The sequence below is a fragment of the Panthera onca genome, chromosome A2, assembly GCF_046562875.1.
Source record: "Panthera onca isolate mPanOnc1 chromosome A2, mPanOnc1 haplotype 2, whole genome shotgun sequence".
NCBI lineage: Eukaryota > Metazoa > Chordata > Mammalia > Carnivora > Felidae > Panthera > Panthera onca.
The window spans coordinates 64,292,844-64,318,796 of NC_138340.1; the positions used below are offsets into that span (position 1 = coordinate 64,292,844).

Genomic DNA, 25,953 nt, shown 5'->3' on the forward strand with positions numbered 1-25,953 from the left:
TGCTTAGAAAGAGTGTAAGTACAGTTTCAGGCTTTTCCCAGATCTTTTTTTTTTTTTTTTTAACAGGAAGAAGGGAAGTATCTAGACACCTGGCATACACATGATCAAGCCTGAAATTTACAGGCTGGAATTGTATCATTTCCAACTACTAGACTGAGACATGATGGAGACAGAGCTCTGTTCTAAAATGAGCAAACACATGACTGGTTGAACATATAAGGACATGTACAAGGGCAGGAGGAACTCAAGCAGTAAGGTGACAACGTGATTGTACCTCAGGGGACATGGATCTTGGATGCTCATCATCCCTGGGCATCTGAGTACTGCTTTGCTTCAGGGTAATTACAGACCCCTTCATGTAGTCTGTAGCTCGCTCCGTTTGTTCTTTTTGTTGCTGTTGTAGTTTGTTTGCTTGTTGGTTTTTGATTTTTAATGTTTATTTTTGACAGACAGAGGGCTCAAGGGAGGTAGGGGCAGAGAGACGGGGACAGAGGATCCAAAGCAAGCTCTGTGCTGACAGCCGCGAACCTGACGCGGGGCTCGAACTTGCGAGCCATGAAATCCTGACCTGAGCCAAAGTTGGACGCTCAACTGACGGAGCCATCCAGGTGCTCCTCTCTTCATTTGTAGCCCTGTCTCCCTCCCCAAAGACTTGCTGCCTCTCAGACATACTGAATGCCCTAAGGCCAAACAGCAATTTATTTTTATTCTGTGGCGAATCCATTGTTTTTTTCTTTCATAACAATTGCTCGCAAATATAGAAGAGCTCAATTAAATGTCTTGGGCAACTCACCAAGAGAGCTTCAAGTATCCCCAAATTTCCAACTAGTCTAGGTTACTCTTAGGTATCGTTTCTCACCAAGAAACGAAATTTTCATCACTTGGAGAGTTACTGCCAGCCTCTCGAGTGAGTGGGATTCAACCTCATGCCTCAGCAAAATTGCAAATCATGTGACATATGGGTCCATGATTAGACAAAATTTGGAATTCTAAGTCTGCAAATGTTAAGGGTATACTTTATTAGAAGTGCCAGCAACTGAACAGAATTCCAACTAATCATTTTTCTTGAAACTTAAAGTCAATACCCGTACCTTCCACACTGTGAAGAATAAACAGTCAGCAGGAGCCGACGTGTGTCGATGCTGACGGCGTCCAGCTGAATGACACTGACGCTCTCGCAGACTTTCCTTTCCAAGACAAGACATGAATTAATGGGGGAATGCAGGAACTCTAAACTTCTGATCAATGGAAAGAAGTTTTGTCAACAAGCAAAAAGTGCAACGTTGAGAAAAATTTTGAGAGGCAAAGGTGTATCAACGGAGTCAGGGCATGGAACGGAAAGGATCTTAGGTACTTGCAGAAATGTGTCCAAGGAGACTGCTCTTTTTCCCAAGGAATCTAGTATTCTAGGGTCTCCTTTTTCACTGAAGGAATCATTCATGTTACGTGACAGGCCCAGAGCAGGGAAAATGTGTTTAACACCTCCATATCTACTTTCGTCATCTCACTTCTGGGGGTCCCTACAAGTAACCTGCACACCATGAGCTCAGGGAGCTTTCAGGAATTTCAACTGGGCTGTTAGCAGTTCATTTCTTTCTTGAGCTTCTAATTAACCTGACACATTGACCAAATGCTCAGATTCCATCACACATCACTCCTCGGCAATATCCTACTGGACCTGACTCTTATTCTACAGAGAATATAGCAGATGCTATATAACATCTTTATAAATAAAACACCTACTGGGCACCTGGGTGGTTCAGTTGGTTAAACATACAACTCTTGAAGTTGACTCAGGTCCTGATCTCACCATTTGGGAGATCGAGCCCCATGTCAGGCTCTGCCCTGACAGAGAGGAGTCTGCGTGGCATTCTCTCTCCCCCCCTCTCTGCCCCTCCCCTACGTGCAGGCACGGTCTCTCCCTATCTCAAAATAAATGAAGAAACATTTTTAAAAAACAAATAAATAAAACACGTAATATATATAAATATGTAAATGGAATTTGTGTAACAAATTAGATATAACATCTATAGAAACATTGTTATGTATTATCTGTGCCTCATAATTCTTTTTTTAAAGCTTATTTATTTATTTTGAGACAGAGAGAGAGAGAGCTCAACTGGGGGTAGGGGCAGAGAAAGAGGAAGAGATTGAATCCCAAGCAGGTTCTGTGCTGTCAGCCTGGAGCCCAATGCAGGGCTGGAACTCACGAACCTTGAGATCATGACCTGAGCCAAAACCAAGAGTTGGACGCTTAACCGACTGAGGCTCCCAGGTGCACCTGTGCTTCATAATTTTTAATTGGGTCTGTGGAGTGATTGCTCAGGATTCTTCACTATCACATAGCAACAGCCAAGAATCAAATGGCTGTCCATCTGAGTTCAAAGTCAACACACTTAATTGCTCTATGTTACTCTGTCATGTGAAACTGGGCTGACGTGATTATTCCCAAAAGGCAAGTCCACACTTTATGTCTGGCGGGTGGAAATGAAGTTTAGGTGCTGGAAAAGCTGAGGATCATGACTTTATTTCCAGTTACGACCTACATTAGACTGCAGAAACTTCTCTTCCTGTTTATATTTTACAAATTGTGTTTAAAATGGACTCTTCCTGGAAGCTGCATTCATTCATTCGACAATTATATATTAAATTCCTTTTTTGTAAAGGAAATGTGTTAGGCATTGGTCATGCTCCAGCGTGTAAGATGGACACTATCTGCCATCACAGTCTGGAATAAGCGTTAAAAATGAGGGTGAAGAAATAGTTTTAAAAATTACAAGTATAAAATATAAAAATATATACATGCATATATACACATTTTAATTATTTAATCAAATTTTATTTGGTTAATATTTTTTAAGTGTCTTTCTTTTTTCCTTCCTTCCTTCCTTCCTTCCTTCCTTCCTTCCTTCCTTCCTTTTGAGGGACAGAGAGAGAGAGAGAGAGAGAGAGGTAGAGAGAGGGAGAGAGAATCCCAAGCAGGTGCTGAGCTGTCAGCACAGAGCCCAACGCGGGGCTTGAACTCAAGAACCATGAGATCACAACCTGAGTTGAAATGAAGATTCGGATGCTTAACCAACTGAGTCACCCAGGTGCCCTTTGATTAATAATTTTATGATCATCTTTTATAGCCCTGATATGTGCTCCACAGGAGTTCTTTGAAGACTCCGTCCTGTATGATTCTCAGCCCATGAAATGGCCACACTTTACAAAGCCCTGTTCTGTGCACACAATCCTTACTCCATGCATCCTAACAAATCCAATTATATGGGAAATATTAAAAATCGCAATAGCAATATGACATATTTTATATAAAATGAAGAAATTAAGATATATGTGTGAATAGACTATATACATAACAGCATATATTTACTATACAAAATGAAATTACTAAAATAATAGAAAGAAACGAATACAATTCTTAATTATAGGCAGCGGAAGGAGTAGGTTGAGGCTTTTTTGATCATAAAATATCATTTTGATATTGAAACACAAAAATGCAGCTGTTTAAAAAAATGGAATTATATAGAAAGGAGAATTTGAACACAGATTGAAAATGGAACATACTTCTATTTCAAATTATTTTATTAATAGCTACAGGGAGGAAAGAATTGTTTCTGGTGATCTAAAACCTGTCTATAAACCATGTCTATGACAACTGAGTGGGAAGTACATTAAGGAACAAAAGAACAGCCACATGAAATCCCACAATATATTCAGTCGCCTGATTATTCATGGAATTAGCGGTATTATTGTATTGAAATTGCTGTTACAGTGCAGGGTTAAGCAAATAAGTGATTATGTTAATGCTATCAGTATAAAAGAGAAAAGCTGCAAGTATAATACTAAAGAACTTATGCTCAACTTAACCAATTCAATTAATCACAAGATTCTTTAAATTATATTTTTGTGTTCATGGAAAAGTTCTAGAAGTCATGATACGCTGATTTCAACGAGTAGGAAAACAGTAATAATGTGGCAGCCCCTGTCTTTTTCCAAATCTGTTTCTCCACCAAAAGGAAGCAGAGTTTATCAGAGAAATCTAATTCTAGCTGGACAGGGAACACACAAGGCTTTGCCGGACTATTTTACAGTGTCACAATACAGGGAAAGCCCGCAGTGCCCAGTAAAGGGCCTTCTTTGGTTAAACTAGACATTGAGACTCGACAGATTACGATAGGCCTTATGTGGGGCCGATCTGTCAGTAGAATATAAAAACAGGAATCAGAGCTTGCCAGGAGGGTACCCCGCGCATTTCTTGTTGGTCAGGCTCTTGAAGCCACACATCAGATAGCTCGGGTGCAGTGAGATGACAGCCATGTGGCAGGGTGTGACAGCTGCCTTGTACAAAGAGCCGCATTCCCTACAGGAGCTGATATCTCTTGGAACAGCTTCAGAGCCTATATTATTGAAGATATTTCTAAAAGAGAGTGTCTTTTTTTGACTAGGTATCATGGGCTCCAGAAGGATTCAATCCCAGGAGTGATCACACTCAGGGAAGCCGGTAGATATGGCTTTGTATCTCATTATTCTTCCCGGCTAGATCCAATTTGCCCAATGAGTGGTAATTTTTACTATAAGCAATGGTACTTGGTAACTTACGGTCTTTATCTGTTTCCAGGGAAACACGGCCAAGAAGTTAACCAAGGGTCAGTTTCTCCTGCAGAAGGGGAAAAGCGTTTGTTAATCTCTTGCTTACAGGAGTTTTCAAATGTTAATGATGTTTAAAAAATATATAAAGAAAATAGTAATGGTTTGTTGCTATTTGAGATGACTATTGTTCCAACACTGTAATCTAACAGTTGGTAATTAAAGGGGGAAGGAAAAAGTCTTTATCTGTGGAATCCAAGTAGCACTGGCTGATGAGAATGATGGCTAACGCTAACGAATGTAGGAGCGTCGGATGACAGCAGTGGAATGTACGGTTTTTCCATCCTTAAGGAAATACCTGTCTAGGGCAAGGCTGGTCGAGAGACGCTACAATCATCAGGTGAAAGAAAGAGGAGGGGGGCTGGATATCAGCACACTGTATAACCCCACGCACAGATTACCTGATGTCCACAAAGAGGGTCCATTCCTTTACAACTCAGGTTTTCCTGTATCCCCATTATGGTTCAGTGATCAGGACCCTCTATTTCCTGCCCCCCCACCCCCTCCTTAGGAGGAAAAAGTATGGCGCGTTTGGTGGGTCCGGGAAAAGACATTAAACTTCCCTAGATCATCCGCTTCCTTCTCCACTTTCTTGGGCTTCGATTGCTCGTAGGAAGCACACATCCCGTCGCCCTCCAAGTCATCTTCTCCAGGGCAGTAAGCCCTCCCCTCACGAGTTTAGGGAAGGCTGGCCTATGCTTCCTGAGCCATGTGTGTGACTAGGTGGACCCACCAAACTTGGAACGAAAGATTAACATGAAACTTGGGGCATGTATCTGTGCCAAATGGTTCAAATGAAACTCCTCCATTGGTTCTTACAAAATCAACTCTTCACAATGTATACCCTTCACCCTGCATTGTATTCATCGTATGACCTGTATTCCTTGTTCCTTAGCGCTCTAGTAGGGTTGGGTTAGGGGGGAGTTTTTGCAGGAGATCAGAGAAAGGCAAGAGAAAGAGGTGGGGCATTAAGTTTCTTGGAGCCCTGCCTGCAGAATTGCCTGGAGCTGACTTCCTACTTCTATCAAGAGTCAGAAGGGCGCATTAAAACAAGGGATTTTCCAAATGTGATAGCTGCCGGTTTTGGTGTTGCTAAAGCTTAAGTCTTGGACTTCCGATAAATTCTATTACATATTATTCTCAGTCACACAAAAAAATATATAAGGGTGCCAGAAGGTACAAACTTCCAGTTATAAAATAAATAAGTCACGGGGATGTAACATATAGCATGGTGACTATAGTTAATAGCACTGTACTGCATATTTGAAAGTTGGGAAGAGAGTAGACCTTCAAACTCCTCATCACAAGAAAAACGTCAACTATGTGTGGAGATACGTATTAACTAGACTTAGTATGGTGAGGATTTCACAATGTATACAAATATCGAATCCTTATGCTGTTTACCCGGAACTAATACGTTATATGTCACTTATATCTCAATTAAAAAACAAATATAATTCAACATGTATAAAATCTTTGCCTGGAAAGATAAGAGGCTCAGTGAATAAACAACTTTATTGATGGTATCAGGGCATTCCTACAGTTTAATTTATAAATGATAAATTTAAATTTTAAAGAGAGTGAAAAACAAGTTCACAGCTGGGACAGGTTTTTGTTGCAAAACCAAAAAAAAAAAAAAAAAAAAGGAAAAGAAATTGTTCTTGCAAACATAATTTGTTAACAGAAGATTCTTTCAAGATTCCTGAACTCTGCATGAGTATGCTCTGTGGAGTCTTATAAAACTTTGATGCTTAAAGTAATTATTTTATTACATGATTTTCTTGCTTGATAGTTATCATTCTAGTAATAATATTTGGGTAAACATGTTTTCTAAAGGTGTAAATGCTTGAAAGATTTCCTTATGAGTCAGAAATGCTTTGAAAATAACCTCCCTCCCTCCCTCCACATGCAATGGCATGACTGATGGACACCTTTAAAAAATAAGTGAAGAAAAATATAGTGTGTTTAGAATCATATCAAAATACTGTATGACTGAAGATATTTCTAGCAGAGAATGCTTTTTACTCCTGGACATCATGAGAATTGACCCCTACCCATGTGATTGATCCTTGGCAGATCTGCGAACAGATCAATTATACCTCAGAAACACTTATTGGCAGACTTATTGTTTAATTATTAAAAGACTTTTAAAACAATTTTTTTTCACAGTTAAAAATTAAAGAGGGCACCTGGGTGGCTCAGTCAGTTAAGTATCCGACTTCGGCTCAGGTCATAATCTCACAGTTTGTGAGTTCGACTCCTGTGTTGGGCTTTCTGCCTTCAGCACAGAGCTGGCTTTAGACCCTCTGCACCCCCACCCCCGCCTGCCTCTCCCTCACTAGTGTGCACTCTCTCACTCACTCTCTCAAAAATAAACATTTAAAAATAAATAAAGGAGAATAATAAAAGCCATGCTCATTATATGTTCTCAGGCAATTCCTTCTGATTTATTTTTAAACGTATTTTCTAATTAAATGCTGTTTTATTTTTCAAATTTTTAAAGCAAAACTTTGATGTGAACATTGAGGAGATAAAATTAAAATTTAACGTACTGGCAAAAATCCCATTATTATTAGCCTGTCCTAGATTAAATGTTCATATCATTCTGTCTTCCGTATACACTTTTTACAGTGCCACTAAACTTCGGTTGGTCTCATTCCGTCTTTCCCTTCCTGGAATAGTAATAAAACACATTTTGCAAATGATTTGCAAACATTGTCCTAATGACTATTACTTGAGGCTATGTGCAAATATTTACTTACGCATTATCTCAGATTTACGCATTTTGGTCATTTCCGATAAACTGTTAGCACACCTAACCCCTCGATAAACACTTCTCTGTTGCACCTTAGTTTTGTATTTATGATTATTACTGCAGATACTGTACAAGTAGTAGTTATACTGAGATAAATTAGTAACTGGAGATCAGACTTCCAGAAATACCGTATCAAACAGAACTCCCCACGCCAATAATTATAAAGCCCACCCCACAAGATGGGAATGATGGGGGGGCAGAATCAGGGTGGGGAGGTGTAGGGGAGGTCCAGGTAAGGGGTCATCGCTGGGGAGCTGACATTTCAAAGGCAGATTGGAGGTCATCAATTTTTACCTTTCCTGATGACCCTGTGCACCCCTAACAAGTTTGTAAACCGAAGATTAGAAAGGGTTTTCACTACAGCTCTTTATTTCTTTTTTCACTGCAATCATATCGAAGCATCATCCTGTAACCAATCATAAACACCTGCAGCTTTGGGGCTCTTCCAAGACCAGCCAGGGACTGGTCCTCAGGTGTCCCGGGCCCTTTGTAAACAACCTGAAGCTCGTTCTTGAGCCGTGCCGGTGTCCCCAGGACCCTGGTGCCTGCTGGTCTGAGGCCCACTGCTGACCGAGAGTCTTAGGGAGGGCTGCCCCTGCCCAGAGATAAAAATCAGAAAGCCAGGACTGTGTTGGCTGGAAGAAGTATGTTGTAGGGAAGCTTGTTGGACACGTGCGGAGCCAAGGATACAGACAGATGAGACCTGAGGACAGTCCTGAGGGCAGACATTCGACTTCAGACCTACTCTTTAAAAACTGGAGGCTTCAGGGGTGCCTAGGTGGCTCAGTCAGTTAAGTGTGCAACTTCAGCTCGGGCCATGATCTGGTGGTTCACTAGTTCAAGCCCCACATCGGCTCTCTGCTGTCAGTGTGGAGATCACAGGAGAGATCTTGGGATCCTCTGTCTCCCTCTCTCTCTGCCCCTCCCTGCTTGTGCTGCCTCTCAAAAATAAACATTAAAAAACAAAAATAAACTGGAGGCTTCAGAGAGCATTATGCCTGCAGAGAGGGAGAAGGTGGGGGTGAGTTCCTGCCTTCCTCTGACCCCTTCCCGGCTCCCCCAGCCTCTCCAAATCACACACTTCACTTCAGCTTACCTGCTTTGTATGTGGGGCTCACCTGCTATGGCATGGCTGCAAAAGGCTGCAAGCCAGCAACTGACATGGTGGAAGAGAAAGCGAGGAGTCTGGTGTTATTTTCTTTTCTTTCTTTTCTTTTCCTTTCTGTTCTTTTCCTTTCTTTTCTTTTTTCTTTTCCCTTCCTTTCCTTTCTCTTCTTTCCTCTCTTTCTTTTCTTTTCTTTCTTTCTTTCTTTCTTTCTTTCTTTCTTGTTATGAGTACAATGTTACATTAGATTCAGGACTACAACACAGAGACTCAGGTGCATTTCTATTTTAGGAGAAGCCTGCTTCTTTTTATCTTACCAAAGTTTCCTGTAAAGAAAAGGAGACCTGGGGGTGAAAATAAGGGGATGTTAATGTTTTATTTATGTATTTTTTTGAAAGAGAGAGAGACACAGAGTGTGAGCAGGGGAGGAGCAGAGAGAGCAAGAGGGAAACAGAATCCAAAGCAGGCTCCAGGCTCTGAGCTATCAGCACAGCTGACAGGGTTCCATCTCACAAACCATGAGATCATGATATGAGCCGAAGTCAGACGCCCAGCAGACTGAGCCCCCAGGTGCCGCAGGAGGAGGAAGTATTTAAGGAGAATGCTGCCACGCAAATTTCAACAGGACACAGGAGCTTTATTATATATATATATAATTATATAATATTATTATATATATATAATATTATATATATAATATATTATATATATTATATAATATATATAATATATATATACACATGTATGTATATGTATGTATTATATATTTATATGTATGTATATGCATATATTTATATGTATGTATGTATATGTATATATTATATATACATATATATGTATGTATGTGTATATATTATATATATATATTATATATACATATACATATATATACACATAAATATATATACATACATATGTATGTATATACAAATGTATGTATATGTATATATGTATATGTATACATACATACATATACATATATATGTATACATACATATATATACATATATATGTATACATACATATATATACATATATATGTATACATACATATATATACATATATATGTATACATACATATATATACATATATATGTATACATACATATATATACATATATATGTATATATATGTGTATATACATGTACATATATGTATATATGTATATATGTACATATATATGTATATATGTATATACATGTACATATATACATATATATGTATGTATGTGTATATATTATATATTATATATACATATACATATATATACATATATATACATATATACATATATGTATACATATACACATATTTATACATATATGTATACATATGTATACATATACGTATGTATGTATGTATTATATACATATATACATATATGTATGTGTATATATATACACACACATGTGCATCTTATAAATCTTATTAAAATATTTTTATTTCTTTGTTCTGTCACCAAAAATTGTTGGGGAATAATGAACTTCGATAATGCATACACCTTCAGCACGTGCGTTCCCTTCAACGTAGGATTAAGCCTGATTCAGCTACTTCTGCAGAAAAATGGTTTAAAAACAATACTGCCCTCCTTTTTAAAGTTTATTTTAGTTACTTTTGTGAGAGAGAGAAAGAGAGTGGGTGAGGGGCAGAGAGAGAGGGAGAGAGAAAATCCCAAGCAGGCTCCCTTCTGTCTGTATAGACCTTACCTCTCACGAACCCTGAGATCATGACCTGAGCCGATATCAAGACTCAGAGGCTTAACTGACTGAGCCCCCAGGCGTCCCTGTCTATTTTTTCCCATTTGTTATCAGTTATTTTTACTTCATGTATTTCAAACCTCTATTATTAGGTGTTAATGTATTAAGAATATCCTCTTGAAATATTGGCCTCTTCATCATTATGAAATGACCTTCTCAAACCTGGCAATATTTCTTGCTCTGAAATATACTTTGTCTGGCATCCATAGCCACTCTGTTTCTTTGATTAGTTTTTCTGTGATTTACCTCTGTCCATCGCTTTCTTTACTTCTTTTCTACCTCTCAGTGTCTTTATATTAAACAGGATTTCGGGTCATCTACATATAGTTGGGTCTCAGTCTTCACGTACTGTGAAAAGTGGGGCCTTTGTACTTTAAATGTTTGAACCACTCATTTAATTAATTTAATTTCACCTAAGTTTTATTTACCTAGAGTATTTTGCCCTCCCCCCCCCCTTTTCTACTTTATTTCTGTACTAAGAATTTTTTTGACTATACTTTTTCTCCATCGTTAGCCTGTTAGAGATTTCTTTTATCCTTTACAAATGCTTACTTAAAAGTTATAGCTCTGACTTTTCAGTATAAATCTTTAAGCTGTCACGATCTATTTTCACATAAGATGACACTGGGGCATATGGTTTAAGAAGCAACAATTCACGTCTATTTCTCTCCTCCTGGCCTTTGTCATACATTTTTAAAACAATCAGTAAACTATGTTTTAGAAAGAATGGAATAGGGCCTTTTGTAGCCACATGGATGGAACTGGAGGGTGTCGTGCTAAGTAAAATAAGTCATACAGAGAAAGACAGATACCATATGTTTTCACTCTTATGTGGATCTTGAGAAACTTAACAGAAGACCATGGGGGAGGGGAAGGGGAAAATAAAAGTTAGAGAGGGAGGGAGCCAAACCATAAGAGACTCTTAAAAACCGAGAACAATCTGAGGGTTGATGGGGGGGTGAGAGGGAGGGGAGGGTAGGTGATGGGCATGGAGAAAGGCACCTGTTGGGATGAGCACTGGGTGTTGTACAGAAACCGATTTGACAATAAATTTCATATTTAAAAAAAATAAAGAAATTCTTAAAACTTAGCAGCTGTCTCTTATGTTTACTTACATAATTACCATTTCTTGTATTCTTTCTTTCAGTAGAACCAAATCTTTATGCTTTTCTTTCCTTCTTCCTGGAGAACTCCCCCACATTTCTTGCAGTGCAAATATGTTGGTGATGCATTCTCTCTCAGGTCTTCTTTTTTTTTTTTGAACATCTATTCATTTCATCTTATATTTTTAATAGAAGCTTTAATAGAAGCTTCTATTTTTAATAGAAGACATACTCTAAAAATGCAGTGTATATTACATTCAAAATACAACCATTTTACTTAACCATAATGTATATTTTGTCATATCCCTTTTCTTTAATTTACTTTTTTAATGTTTATTTATTTTTGAGAGAGAGAGAGAGAGAGAGAGAGAGAGAGCAGGGAGGGGCAGAGAGAGAGAGCAGGGAGGGGCAGAGAGAGAGGGAGACCCAGAATCCGAAGCAGGCTCCGGGTTCTGAGCTGTCAGCACGGAGCCTGACATGGGGCTCGAACCCATGAATCCAGAGATCATGACCTGAGCTGCAGTCGGAAGCTTAACCAACTGAGCCACCCAGCACCCCCAAGGATTCTGATGCAGTAAGCTTGTCTGCATGTTACAACAACCCCGAATGACTCTGGTGGGGGTTCAGTGCCTGCACTTTGAGAACACTATTTGCAACATCATGCCCAAGCACTCCCATTAACAACATGGATACAGGGGCGCCTGGGTGGCTCAGTCGGTTGGGGGTCCGACTTCGGCTCAGGTCATGATCTCACGGTTCGTGAGTTCGAGCCCCGCGTCGGGCTCTGTGCTGACAGCTCAGAGCCTGGAGCCTGTTTCAGATTCTGTGTCTCCCTCTCTCTCTGACCCTCCCCCGTTCATGCTCTTTCTCTCTCTGTCTCAAAAATAAGTAAACGTTAAAAAATAAAATAAAAAAAAAACAACAACATGGATACAGATTTCCAGTTTCCAAGCCAAGATGCCAAGTTAAGGCTTTGCTTTTCAACCTTAGAGACCCTTACAACCTATCACGAGTATTGACCACTGCCCATAAATCCATCGGAATGGCAAGCTGCGCTTTCTTCAACTGGGCACCAGGAACTACCCGCCCTCGGGTTTTCATCCTGCTGACACATTATCACTCCACCCTTCCTGGATTTGATCAGCTCGATCACCTGCAGAATAGCGCCCACGCAACTAACAGGCACACGGTCCGTGGCCTATCACCTTAACTCATGCAGGTCTCACGAGAGCACACAAGCTAGGCCTTGTAAAAGTGGAAACAAGTTTTAAAAGTTTCTAGAAAGTTGGAAAATACACAGATTTAGAGTCAGGAATCCAGGAATACAGATATAGACAGCCAGATAGTGATACACATATAGATGCAGATAGAGACAGAGACAGACAAGGACACGGTATATTCGTCTGCTGGGACTGCCATAACAGAATACCACAGGCGGGAAGTCTTAAACAACAGAAATGTGTTTTTCACAGTTCTGGGGGCGACAAGTCCAAGATCGATGTGCCTTCAGGATCGGTGTCTGGTGAGATCTTTCTTCCTAACTTATAAAGAGTGACTTCATTCTGAGTCCTCACATGGCCCTTTTTGTATATGTTTGGAGACACAGAGAGATGGGGAGACAGAAAGAAATCTCTGGTATTTCTTCATCTTCTTATAAGGACACCAGTCCTATTAAATTGGGATGCCTGGGTGGCTCAGTCAGTGGAGCATCCAACTTTGGCTCAGGTCGTGATCTCCCGGTCCATGGGTTCGAGCCCCGCGTCGGGCTCTGTGCTGACAGCTCAGAGCCTGGAGCCTGCTTCGGATTCTGTGTCTCCCTCTCTCTCTTCCCCTCCCCTGCTTGTATTCTGTCTGTCTCTCTCTCAAAAATAAATAAACATTAAAAAAATTAAATGAAGCCCCGCCCCCCCCGGGTAACCCCATGTAACCTTTCTTATCTCCTTACAGGTCCTGTCTCCAAATACACTCACACTGGGGGTTGAGGCTTCTACATACAGATTTGGGAAGAAGACACTTCAGTCCTAACATAACGACCTAGACATTACGTATAGGCTTGTAGGCTGCTTTACAATTTAGAAAGAGTGTTTACATAGTGTAGCTTAGTTTACTTTTGCAATATTCCCTTTCTTCTGTAGATGCTATTTGATGTTAAATACCCCCATTTCTTATATCTTTCCTACTAGATGGATATCTAGGACAGAGGTCTTAACTCGATTTAATATAGCATCTTACTTAGATTTGTATCCGTGCTGTGGTGTTGGAGAATATTCTCTATTCTTATTTCATAAAGAATATATGAAAAGCAAACTTGTGTGCCTTTTCACACTGGCAAACATCTTGATCTTGTCTTTACTCACGTGAGGGATTAGTCCTTGGAAGATGGCAGATACTTGTTCTTGAATGCCGAGGGAGGTGAGATTCTGAGAAGGCAAGGTACTGGCCCAGGGTCGCTCCAGTGGGAGATAGTAGATTCTAGAGACACAATTCAAACCCTAGTCCTTGAGCTATTTTATTTGTGAAACATTCATATCTTTTATCATTGGGGAGTTTTGAATGGCTGTTCCTCTCTAGGTTCTATTGCTACAAAGATAAGCAAAGATATTTATTTCTCTGCTGCTGAGAATTTCACAGTATAGTGATAGAGACAGAAATATTCATCTTTATTCTTTTTCATTTCGCCCACCGTCTAATTGGCCAGAATCACTGCTCACTTTCCATGCCTTACACTCTTCTGGATAGATGCTAGGCCGACACCCTTCCCTGACCCAGCCACTCTTAAAATCCACACGTGACCTCAGTTCCCCAAGCCTCTCGTTGCAGAAAGCTTCCCATGACGACATCTTCTGCAACCCGGAGGTCTTTTCTTTCTCTGCCATACTTAAAACAGCATTTCTACTTCTCATATCATCCAGCGGTTTTTAATTTCCATTGCATTTAGAATTTGTAGCCTCATGACACTGAGAAAACTCGTAAGGGCTTACCTGTGTCTGTTCATTATCTCCCCAGATGACAGACCCTTCCCTTATGCGTTGGCTGTCCAAGGCCTTTAAGCCATTATGACCTCACTCTCCCTCATTTCCTTGTGAGCTAAAATGACAGTTTTGCAGAAAGAATTTTCCTAAGATAGCTGTTGCCATCATGCCTCACCCCCATATACTGCTAGCTCTCTTGAAAAACTCTGCCTTTATATTATATAATTACTGTATGTAATACACACACTGTGCTCTCTCCAAGAGTAAGGTCCTGGTTTATTTCATCATTTTATCTCATGCTGTTAACAGTATCTGATATTTAAAAGTACTCGAAAATATTTGTGGATATGTGAATTGATTAGTATTGATATATGTGAAAACAGTATCAGACTGACATTTTTTAAAAAATCTCAGTACAAGCAATAACTGAATGTCAGAGGGGTGCCTGGCTGGCTCAGTCAGTTGAGCGTCCAACTCTTGATTTCGGCTCAGGTCGTGATCCCAGGGTTGTGGGATCGAGCCCCGAGTCGGACTCTGTGCGGAGCATGGGGCCTGCTTAAGATTCTCTCTTTTTCTCTCTGCTCCTCTCCCCAACTTACTCTCTCAATCTCTCTCTCTCTCTCTCTCTCTCTCTCTTAAATAAATTTTTAAAAAGTGTCAGATAAATTCAAAGACAAATAAGTTTTCCTCATATTGAGCAAGGTTAAGCAATTTCTACATCCTGCTCTCCAATATAGGGCAGGGGGTGAACATTTGCTAATTTCCACCTGGCAAAGCTTCAAACTTCAATGATGAATGAATAGATTTCTTCATAGTATTGAACAAAGGCTTAACCCTAAGTTTTTCTATTCAGAGCCAGAGGCACTACAGATAGCAAATAGAAATTGGAGTTCATAGTAACCCCAAAAGTATCACTGAAAGGAATTCTTGTATCAAAGTCCAAGATGGTTTTTAAAGTAGTCTGCTAGGATGGGGCACCTGGGTGGCCCAGTTGGTTATCTGACTCTTGATTTCGGCTCAGGTCATGACACCAGGGTCGTAGGATCGAGTCCCGCGTTGGGCTCTGTGCTGAGCAGGGAGCCTGTTTAAGATTCTCTCTCTCCCTCTGCCCCTCTTCCCAGCTCCCACTCTCTCCTTCTAATTAAAACTCAACAATCGATCAATCAATCAATGAAGTAGTCTGCTACCTACCGAGACATTCGTGAAAAGCATTGTCTTCGTCCTCAGAATTAATAGAAACAAACATTTCTCAACAAACTTTTATGGAACACTTGTTATGGAGGATGATCTGGGTGTTTTAGAAACATCTCACTTAAGTGTGGAGTCGCTTCCATTCTTTGCCTGTGGGAACTAAGCCCAGTGAGATGAACTGACTGCACAGAATTTACAGAGCTGGTTACTGGCTGCAGGAATAGGCACAGAAAATAATACTAATTATTGTACTAATTCCACAATAATTCTTTAGCCTGATTTCAAATTAATCAGCAACCATGACCTCATGATTGGAAATTGTAGGAAAGCTGTGAAGATGTTGTGGCGAATGGCTGTCAGGGCCCGAGCGAGACCTGGGAGGACCTGCGTGGACCAATTCGTGATGGAAAATGCCATCAGTGACACTACCGTGGAGTCACGGACTGGGACTATCAGCAACTAACTGGAATTCAGGACTCATCAAACCCCACTGCTTTTGTTTATTTCCTGCTCACCAACTTGCTTTTGGTTCCACACGGTGGCCATAATACAAATGCATGCCTAAGGGAAGGAATCTGTCCAGGTGAGTAAGTCTTCTGTCGCCTTGTTGAGTGCATTTGTCCAGCTGTCTGTTTTAGTCTGGCTTCCCCAGAAGCTGACCCTTAGATAAGGATTTAGAGTCAAGTAATTTTTTTAGGACACGATCCTGGTAATGGAGGAGTGAGGCATTCTCCCCGTGGCAGAATGCATTAACACGTTTGTCACCTAATAAGGTTGATCACAATGGGGACTGCACAAAACAAGCCTCAGTGTTAGTCAAGCCCAGAGCCCTGGAAGCCAGAGTGTTGGTTGTTCATTGGTTGAGGGCTGCTTCCTGGGGCATGAATATCCAGGCACTTCCAGCCTGTCCCGTGCATGGGCTGAGACTGAGCCAGGAGAAGCCTTCGGGCGGGTGTCTGGGGTACGAGATCAGAGATCAGCGAAGTGACTGGCAACAATGAAAAGAAAGGGTGATGCACCACACGTGTTTGGCGTAACTCTCCATCCACCTTCACACACCTCTGCCTGAAAGCTGACACAATCATTCAGATCCTTGAATGCCCAAGGCACGTTTCAAATGCAACTTTGTTCCCTTAAAAACAAACAAACAGCAACAACAACAACAGTAACAAAAAGCTCCCAAAACACTCGGAATGTATTTGTTGAGTCTCTACACTAATGCACTCACTGTATTGGGCATCTATATTATAAATATAAACCAAAGAGCATACCTATCCTCAAGGCGGGATGTTGAGAAACAAAACATTCTACTGATCTTTACAATCTCAGAAAAACCAAAGTACTGACATGAGCAAGCTGCAGTGAGACATCAAGGAAAGGGACACGAACACTTCCAGGGACCTAACTACCAGGGCAAACTTGCCTGAGCTTGCATTTACACTATCTTGGAGCCTGTGAAGTCTCCAACATGTGCAATGTGAAAAGACGTTGGGGATGGGGATCCAATTGCTTCCTAATTCACAAGTAACTCTTTTCAATACTTTATATAGCAGGATTCCACATCAGGAACGGACTCACTCGTAGATTTATTAGGGCAATGGGTCCCACAAGAAAGTAATGTATCTGCTAAAATAATTCTGATCCACCTGATGGTTAAATTTGAGCAGCACACATGCTCAAATCAAAAGATGAGGCCCCTTGCTTCAGGGGCCTCATCTTGGAAGATGAAATGAGGATACTTCCACCAAGATGACTAGTGTGGGTGCCAAAGAGTTTGACCAGATGTTCACGATGATATGGCCTCAATCTACAGCAGGGTCAGTGGGGATGGAAAACAGGGCACGGTCCAGATATTTTTGGTTTATTGAAAGCTGGTTTTTGTGCTTCATCAGGCTGATCGAATTCATTTCCAATGTCTGCAATTTATTAGCTATGAAAACTTGAGCAGATTAAGTATTCTGCTGGCTTTCTCTTTGGTCATGTAGAGATTCAAATAGCAGTAGCCTCCTAGGGTTGATGGCAAGATTAGATTAGATAAAACTCTTCATTTATCACTTAGCATGGCACCTAATACTCAGCGAGCGGTTAATAGATGTCAGATAATGTTGTTACTGCTATTATTATCCTATTTATTTTCAGAAGAACTATCACAACTGAAATTTTCAACCATAATATGCACATTAATTTTACACAGGATACAGCCTTATTTTCTCATCTAATTCCAGTCCTTTCCAAATCAGACACACCATACAATTGTATAATCATAGATCAACAGAGTAAAAACATAATTAAATGTGATTAATGCATTTTCGCTTAATTATGTCAGTGCAGCATATTTTTCCTGACTGGTGTAAACAGTTAATAGTTAATAGGTCATTAAAATTCCCCGAGGTGGAAATATACTACACATCACTGGCTCCTGCACTACTCCAAGTGCAGTCCTTAAGAAAAAATAAATACTGTAAATTAATTGCGTCATTAAGGATTTTTCCAGCCTTTGAAATAATTCATAATTGTATAATATTCAATTGTAAATTACAAGTTTTGTTAATCATAATGGCTGTGAATCAAGGGTGTTTAAATGGCCTGATGATTAAGTCAGTTCCTACAACCTCAACTACTTTACTTATTTCTACTTACTTCTTTTCAGGAAAGAATCAGATTCTTTTCAGCTTTAACAAGAAACACGTGTATCAAAAGATTAGTAGAATGGTGACTGACAGAGAAATAAAAGACCCAGAAAAGGGAGAAAAGGCATAAAATTATCGATGAAATCATGCATGTCTGGGAAAAGTATCAGATGTAGTGCAGTTTCAAAGTAGCAATGGTACAAATAAAATAATACAAAATACAATGAATTATGAACTCTCATTGTTCAAGAGTGGACTACTGGCTTGACAATGCCAATTTTTTTTTTCTTACAACCAAATCAAATTTAGTTTCTTTGGCAATCTCACCAATTCCTGTGATTCCATCTCCAATCAATTCCAACTGACTCCAAACTCACCAAATTCCTCTAGCTTTAAATAGGACCATAGATGGGGCCCTTGGGGGGCTCAGTCGGTTGAGCATCTGACCTCAGCTTAGGTCATGATCTCACAGTTCGTGAGTTCGAGCCCCACATTGGGCTCGCTGCTGTCAGCATGTCAGGGCAGAGCCCCCTTTGGATGCTCTGTCCTCCTCTTTCTGCCCCTCCCCCACTTGAGCTTTCCCCAAAATAAATAAATCTTAAAAAAAAAAAAAAGGATGATAGTGTGGGCTCCATTAACATGCCCTTATGCATGTGTGAATTTGTGACACCCAGTCCTAGGGAGGTGCGTATGATCTCCCCCCATCACGGGGTCATTCCCAGCAGCAGTAAGCATGCCCTGACACTTCCCATCTTGGAAAAACAAACAAACAAAAAAACCCAGAGCACAACAAACACAAACAAAAAAACACCACCACGGAAATAAGCAAGAGCTGCCTGGGTCTCATCTCCACCAGCTTCTGTCTCTATTCCCCCGCTTACTTGTCTACACATACGGCTTCCTCTTGCTCACTTCCCCTCATGACCATCTGGCTCACTCGCAGATGACTTGTCTGCCAATGCCTCTGAGAATCACCTTGGCCCAGACTCTGATGGGCTGCAGGGGCTGCAAGGACTTCTGGGGGCTGTGGGGGGACGTCTTCCTCCTTACTCAGCCTTGCATTGGTTGCTTATCTTGTCATTGTTCCTGCCCATCTTCGTTTTCTTCTTTTCGGTTTTCTCTTACTTCCCAGACTTTCTTTCCCAGTGACCTTTGCTGGTTTGTCCCATCCCTGTCGCCTGAACCCAGCTTTTATCTCCTTCTGTGACCTTGTGGATTCAAATACCTTCTCTGTTCTAACAACTCCTACAGGTACACAACAAGTTTGGTATCTTTGTGGGGCTTCCCGATCCCACATACCATGTGAGTGTCTCAGCCACCAGATTGCCAAATCGAACATTCTCAAACCTACTTTATCTACATCAATGGGGCTACCAACACAAACTAGTTGTTTGATCTAGAAACCAGTGGGTCAACTTCTGTTAGTAATATCTTCTTGCCTGCTGTATGCAGCCCGTCTCTGAATCTTGCCAACCCACCTGTGTGAATACATATCAAATCTGGGTTTGCCTGATATTTTCTCATAGTTTGATTCGGGTTATGGGTTTTAGGGGGAGAATCCACAGAGGTGAAGTGCCCTCTTCATGCACACAGCCCGGGCGTCTGGGATATCAACACGATTTACTACTGGTGCTGTTAACCTTGATCCCTTGGTTAGGAGGTCTCTGCCAGTGTTCTTCACTGGAAAGTTACTATTTGTTTCTTTAGCACTTACTTTACTCTACTGTGAGTACGTCTCTGAGTCGAGTCCACACTCACAGGGAGAAGAGTTCTGCCCTATCTCCTCAAGGGAAGAGTATCTAGCTATTTTACTTGGAATTTTCTCTAAAGAAAATTAAAAAGCCATCTCTTACTCCCATTAGGCTTCAAATTTAAAATTATCTCTTTATTTGTTTGATTACCTGTTTATTTTCTGTCCCTTCTTCTCTTCTGTATGTTCCACAGGCACGGAGACGATCTTTTGTATTTGCCCAGGAAGGCAAGGTCTGCACCGGTGCTTGGTACATAGTAAGCATCGAGTCAAGATTTGTTACAAGTGAATTCAGTGAAAGAATAGTTGGTAAAAAATACTGAAAACATTGAAATATATGTACAACATACTTACTCTTCATAGTTTGGAAATGGTTTTCCATACACTATTTCGTTAAAAATTTGTTACCACGAACTATAGTACTGAATGCTAAAGAAGAATCTTTTTTTTTTAAGTTTATTTATTCATTTAGACAGAGAGGCAGAGCTGGGTGGGGGCAGAAAGAGAGAGAGGGAGACAGAGAATCCCAAGCAGGCTTTGTGCTGCCAGCATAGAGCCTGATGTAGGGCTCGAACTCACAAATCCTAAGATCATGACCTGAGCCAAAATCAAGTGTTGGATGCTTAACTGATTGAGCCACCCAAGCACCCCGAAGGATCCTTTAAAAAAATCATTGTTTTACTTGTATTCCATTACCTTGGTAAATTGACTGATGTGACATTTGAATTCTTCATATACCTCTTTTGAATATGCTGGGCCCATACCGACAGCAGGTCAAGAGGAGATTTCCACACCCTCTTGAGGGTGTCAGCAAAGCTTTTATTTATTCACACTGATTGGAGATTCTCTACCAGGACTTCATTCCTTAATTCCTCCAAAAAGAACTGTAAACGCATTGTCTTTAAGGAGAACGCCCAGGTCAACTTGGAGCCTGGGGAACTGTTGAATAATCGTGTTGCAGATATTCTAACATTCATCTGGAGGAAGGAGCGATGCCTGGAAACACCGGCTTCCAAATGCACCGAACACTTGCACAGTGGGAAGAGATCAACGTGATTTAAAACATCAGGCCTTTTAGAACCTGAAAGCCTACCATTTAAGGGAGAACATTAGCAATTGAGCACCTCCTTTGTTACAGGAATCCAGAATCTTCCATAGTGAAAAGCTTGTGTCAACTTTATTTTACCCCTGCTAATATTCAGAATAAAATCTATATTTACCTTTTTGTAAAACAATGCAATGTGCTAATGATTCCACTAATTCTGAAGTTTCTAATCTGGTCACATGAAAACATAGCTCCCGAGACTTTATTTCTTCCATGTCTCATTTCTGTAGATTTCACCCTATCCCCCCTCCTTCCTGTTTTTTGAAATCTCAACCTTGCTTCTTTTCAGGCCTAATTCAAAGGAGTGCTTGCACTTGTGGTTTATACGCAGCAGGAAGCATCCTGACCATGATTCCTGTATGTGACTTCTCGCTTATCTTCCTCTCTGCCCGGTACTGCTTACCTCATAGGAGGTCTGAGTAGCCTTGAATCCGATATCTTGAATGAAATATTTGGATAAAAGAGTAAAGAGCAAATATGACAAAGAAAGACAAAAGGAAACAGAAAACAGAATGGGAGAAATGACGGTTGGTAATATTTCATAGTGAACGGAGTAAATGTAAAAACCATTCATCAAAAAAAAGTCATTTTATCTTAATAAAATATACACTCAATAGTGAAACAATAACAATAATAAAACTTTAACCAGCCCCGAATTAGAAAATTAGCAAAAGACGTGAATTCATTCACCCAAGGAGATAAAGAGTGGCAAATAACTATACGAAAAGATGTTCAACTCCATTAACTGTCAGAGAATTACAGAACAAAACCATGATAAGAAAACACTACAAAATTATTATAATTGATTACAGTAAAATATACTGATAGCATCAAATACTGGTGAGGATGTGGGAAGCCTAAGTTTTTTGTACATTGCTCATGAGACTATCACATGATACGGTTACCCTGGAAATCAGTGTGGCATGTTTATTTCCTGAATTGGAGCCCGCACTTAGCATACCACTCAGAAATTACGCTGTTGGTAATTCATCCCAGAGAAATGGAAACTTACATTTACACAAAACTTGTCCGTTAGCCTAGTTGTATCGACAAAAACTAGAAACAGTCCACATGTCCTTCATCAGGTGAATGGATAAAACCATGGTACGTCCAAATAATGGAATACTACTCAGCAGTAAAAGAGAATGGGCCATTGATTCACACAACAGTATGGATGGATCTCAAGGGAATCACGTCGAATGAAAAAGCCAGTCTCACAGGATTATATATTGTAGGGTTCCATTCACATAATTTTCTCAAAGTGACAAATTCATAGTGATAGTGAATAAATCATTGGTGGCCAGAGGTGAAGTTGGGGAAAGAATGCAACTATTATAGGTTCACCTGAAGGAGTTTCCATCTAGTGATAGAATGATCTATACCGTGATTTTGGTGACATTACTCAAATCTACACATGCAATAAAATTTTGTAAAACTGTACACGTGCCAAAAAAGTGCATAAATCTTGGTAAATATTTATGAATAGCATAATAGTATAATACCAACAATAATTTTCTGGTGTAGACGTTGTCTTATGGATTGATAAGATATGACCCCTGGAGGAAGATGGGTAGAGGGCACACAGGCACTCGATTTTTGAAACATTTTGCATCCTAAGTTATTTCATAATAAAAGGCTATCAATGAAAAAATACATAACAAACAGTACACAGTCAGGGAGCACGTTTTGTGTAATTTTCTGTAATCCAACATTTATTCTTTTTTTATTAAAACGTAATGGACATAGAACATTGCACTGGTCTAAGTTATACAACATAATGATTTGATATAAGTATATATTATTGCTAAATGATTACAAGTTTAGTAAACATCCATCACCTTACATAGTTATATTTTTTTCTTTTAAGACCTCAATACTTATTATTAATTAAGATTAAAAAAAGAGGAAGGAGAGAAGGAGGAAAAGAATAGGAGGAGAAGGAAGGACAGAGGAAGGAAGGAGATAACTCAGATTAAATCCTTTGGTAAAGATCGTATTTTAAAACAATATCCAGCATCATATTTAACATTTAAACAGGCAAGTTTTCCTGGGAGAAAATCGGGAACAAATCCTGAATTGGTAATAGCATTCTTATCATTCAATGTTTTTTCTGCCTTAATCAATGCAATTAGAAAAAAATATATACATATTCAGAAAGAAAACATGTATTTTTATTTAGGGACAAACATAATGATCTACTTGTAAAGCTTTAAAAATCACTCAAATGTGGTGGGAACTAAGTAGAATATACAGTAACAACCACCAGCTACAAAACGAGTATTAAAAACATAACATGTGCACGCAATATTAACGAACACACCAAAAAAAGTATTTGTGAAAAGATACCATCAGTGATTTTGACAAAAAAAAAAAAAATACAGGGAATGATATCAAGAAATGGATAAGCCCTAAGTGAAAAAAAAAAGTAAAAACCCCAAAAGATGATAACTCAAACTACAGAACTTTAATGAATGATATGTAGAAAGAGATGCAAAAATATCTGAATGAGTACTATGTTCCTGGAAGAAAATGAGAAAGACTCAGAATCTTCTCTCACATTTGACTATGACAGTGGCTGCTGTAGGTCACAGATCCTCAGCACGTCAATTGCTGGGAAGACGGTCACCACGTTACACAAGAATGAAAGCCTAGGCCACAGGGACACCAGCAATCATCTGGAGGGCTGATCGCACACAGACCATGGCTATGGTATCCAACGAAGGAACAGGAATAGTATTGCACGTTAGTCTGTACCAGCCTCTTTATGAATCGTCTTCCAAACTCCTGTAAAAGAAGAGATTAGGTACAGGCAGCAGGTCGGGAAAGATAAGGAAAAAAACATCTATCTCCTAAAGTAAAGCATTACAAGACTATCGTATACATTCTGCTATCGTATACATAATCCTTTCAAGCATCTTTTATTCAGATTCCCTACTATGGGGTGCCTGAGAGGTTCAGTAGGTTAAACATCTGACTCTTGGTTTCGGGGCAGGTCATGATCTCACAGTTTTGTGAGTTTGAGCCCCGCATCAAGCTCTGCACTGACAGTACGGAGCCTGCTTGGCATTCTCTCTTCCTCTCTCTCTCTGCCCCTCCCCCACTTGCACGGTCTCTGTCTCTCTCAAATAAAATTTAAAAAAAAATTATTTACATTCCCTACTGGACTAAAGGGGTGAGCCTGCTAGCAAGAATCAGATACAAAAGTGGGGGGGGGGGGAGGGTTGCATCTGTGCTTGAGGCTGTAATTCCTTCCTGCTTGTAAGGGGTGCCATTAACGTAAAGTCTAGGTTAATTAACAGAACATGGAGGCCAGTGGCTGAGAGGCAACCAGTTTAAGCTTACATAGCGCCCAGGCAGTATTTTCATTGTGGTTGGAAGGACCTAGAATTCACTGGAAGCAACCAGACCAGAACCCTCCTAAGTCTGACGGCCAGTGTCCTGTGACTACCCATCCCCTAAGCTGATCCCTTGGCTCCAGAGCTCACACCTTTAGGAAGTGGGCCCCAAACGCTGTGCTGAGCGGGCCTCAAGAATGTCTGGCTCTCCAGTGATCCCGGTGTGGCCAGGAAGGCCGTCAGATGGGGAATCAGGAAGAGGAAGTCCTCTTCCTGTCATTGAACACAGTGCGAAGACCTGAACTGAGAAGCTGAAGTAATGAGCATATGGAAAAAATTCCAGTGTTCCGAGGCTAGGGAGGAGGGAGGGAGCTTCGTGGCAGTACTCCGATAGCCCGGAGTCCAGTCCGATAGCCCTGGAACTCCCACCTCCAGCTTCCCTGGCCGTAGAGTCCGCAAACATCTCCCACATTCAATCCTCCGTGAGGTACTTCATTACTGAAGATGGAAACCTCTCAACTGCCCATCTCATACTCTCTATGGCCTGAGGTTATAGGACTGTGTTTTGCTTTTGTTTTTTTTTTTATTTTTAAATTTTTTTTATTTTTAGGTTTTTTAAGTTTATGTATTAACTTTGAGAAAGAGAGAGAGAGAACAGGGGAGGGGCAGAGAGAGAGGAAGAGAGAGACTCCCAAGCAGGCTCCGCACTGTCAGCGCAGAGCCCGACGTGGGGCTCGAACTCACAAACCATGAGATCGTGACCTGAGCTGAAACCAAGAGTCAGACACCTAACCCCCTGAGCCACCCAGGAGTCCATGGTTTCTTTTTTATTTTTCTTTTTTTTTTTTATGGGTATGTTAATGGGGGTTTAGTAATAAGAGTTCATATACTGTGTAGTAATAAGCATACACTGTGTGATATATATAATAAAAAGCTAAAAAATCAAGCATATAATGACGGTGTTTTTCTGACCACCAGAGAAAGGACAAATTAGTGGAAGAAGAGTCTTGGAAAAATGAGCTAGCCATTTGAGAAAATGGAACCCTATAACATTTTACCTCAATTTCATGATTTCACTTGATTTCTGAGCCGAAAAGCATTGTAATTTGTGAATAAGTCAGGGAATGTGAGCGCGAGCAAATGTGGTGCTTATCCTAGTAATGTAGTTCACGAACTCAGTCATCCTGAGAAAAACTCACTTAACCTACACCTTGGTTTCCTTATCTCAGATTGGTGAGAATATTTATATAACGGGGATTAAAAACCACGTGGGCATGCAGTATAGACCCACTAAGCCCTGGTCCTCGGAGTGAGTGTTGAAGTTTGGCTGCATGAAATTTGGGTGTCTCTAACAAAATATACTGTAAGATCCAGAGAACCTCTCTCTGTCTCTCTCTGCTATTTGACTATTCACCTTTCCTTTGTTTAATAGAAAACTTCTGGATTATGGTCATTATTATTTCCAGTTTACATGGAGAAAGCTGAGAACAAAGAGGTAGAACGACTCTCCCAGCATCCTATAGGTAATAAGACATACA

At 40.3% G+C, this 25,953-nt stretch overlaps 1 long non-coding RNA gene across 1 annotated transcript; it reads right to left on the reverse strand.

Annotated features, from left to right (window-relative positions):
* Positions 1–1,055: 1,055 nt before the first annotated feature.
* On the reverse strand, positions 1,056–14,466 carry LOC132674396 (uncharacterized). Its single transcript, XR_009608517.3, has 4 exons — positions 14,414–14,466; positions 13,790–13,904; positions 4,603–4,660; positions 1,056–1,187 (listed from the first exon to the last, which is right to left on the reverse strand). It is a non-coding gene; the product is annotated as an uncharacterized LOC132674396 (long non-coding RNA).
* Between the last annotated feature and the right edge of the window lie 11,487 nt (positions 14,467–25,953).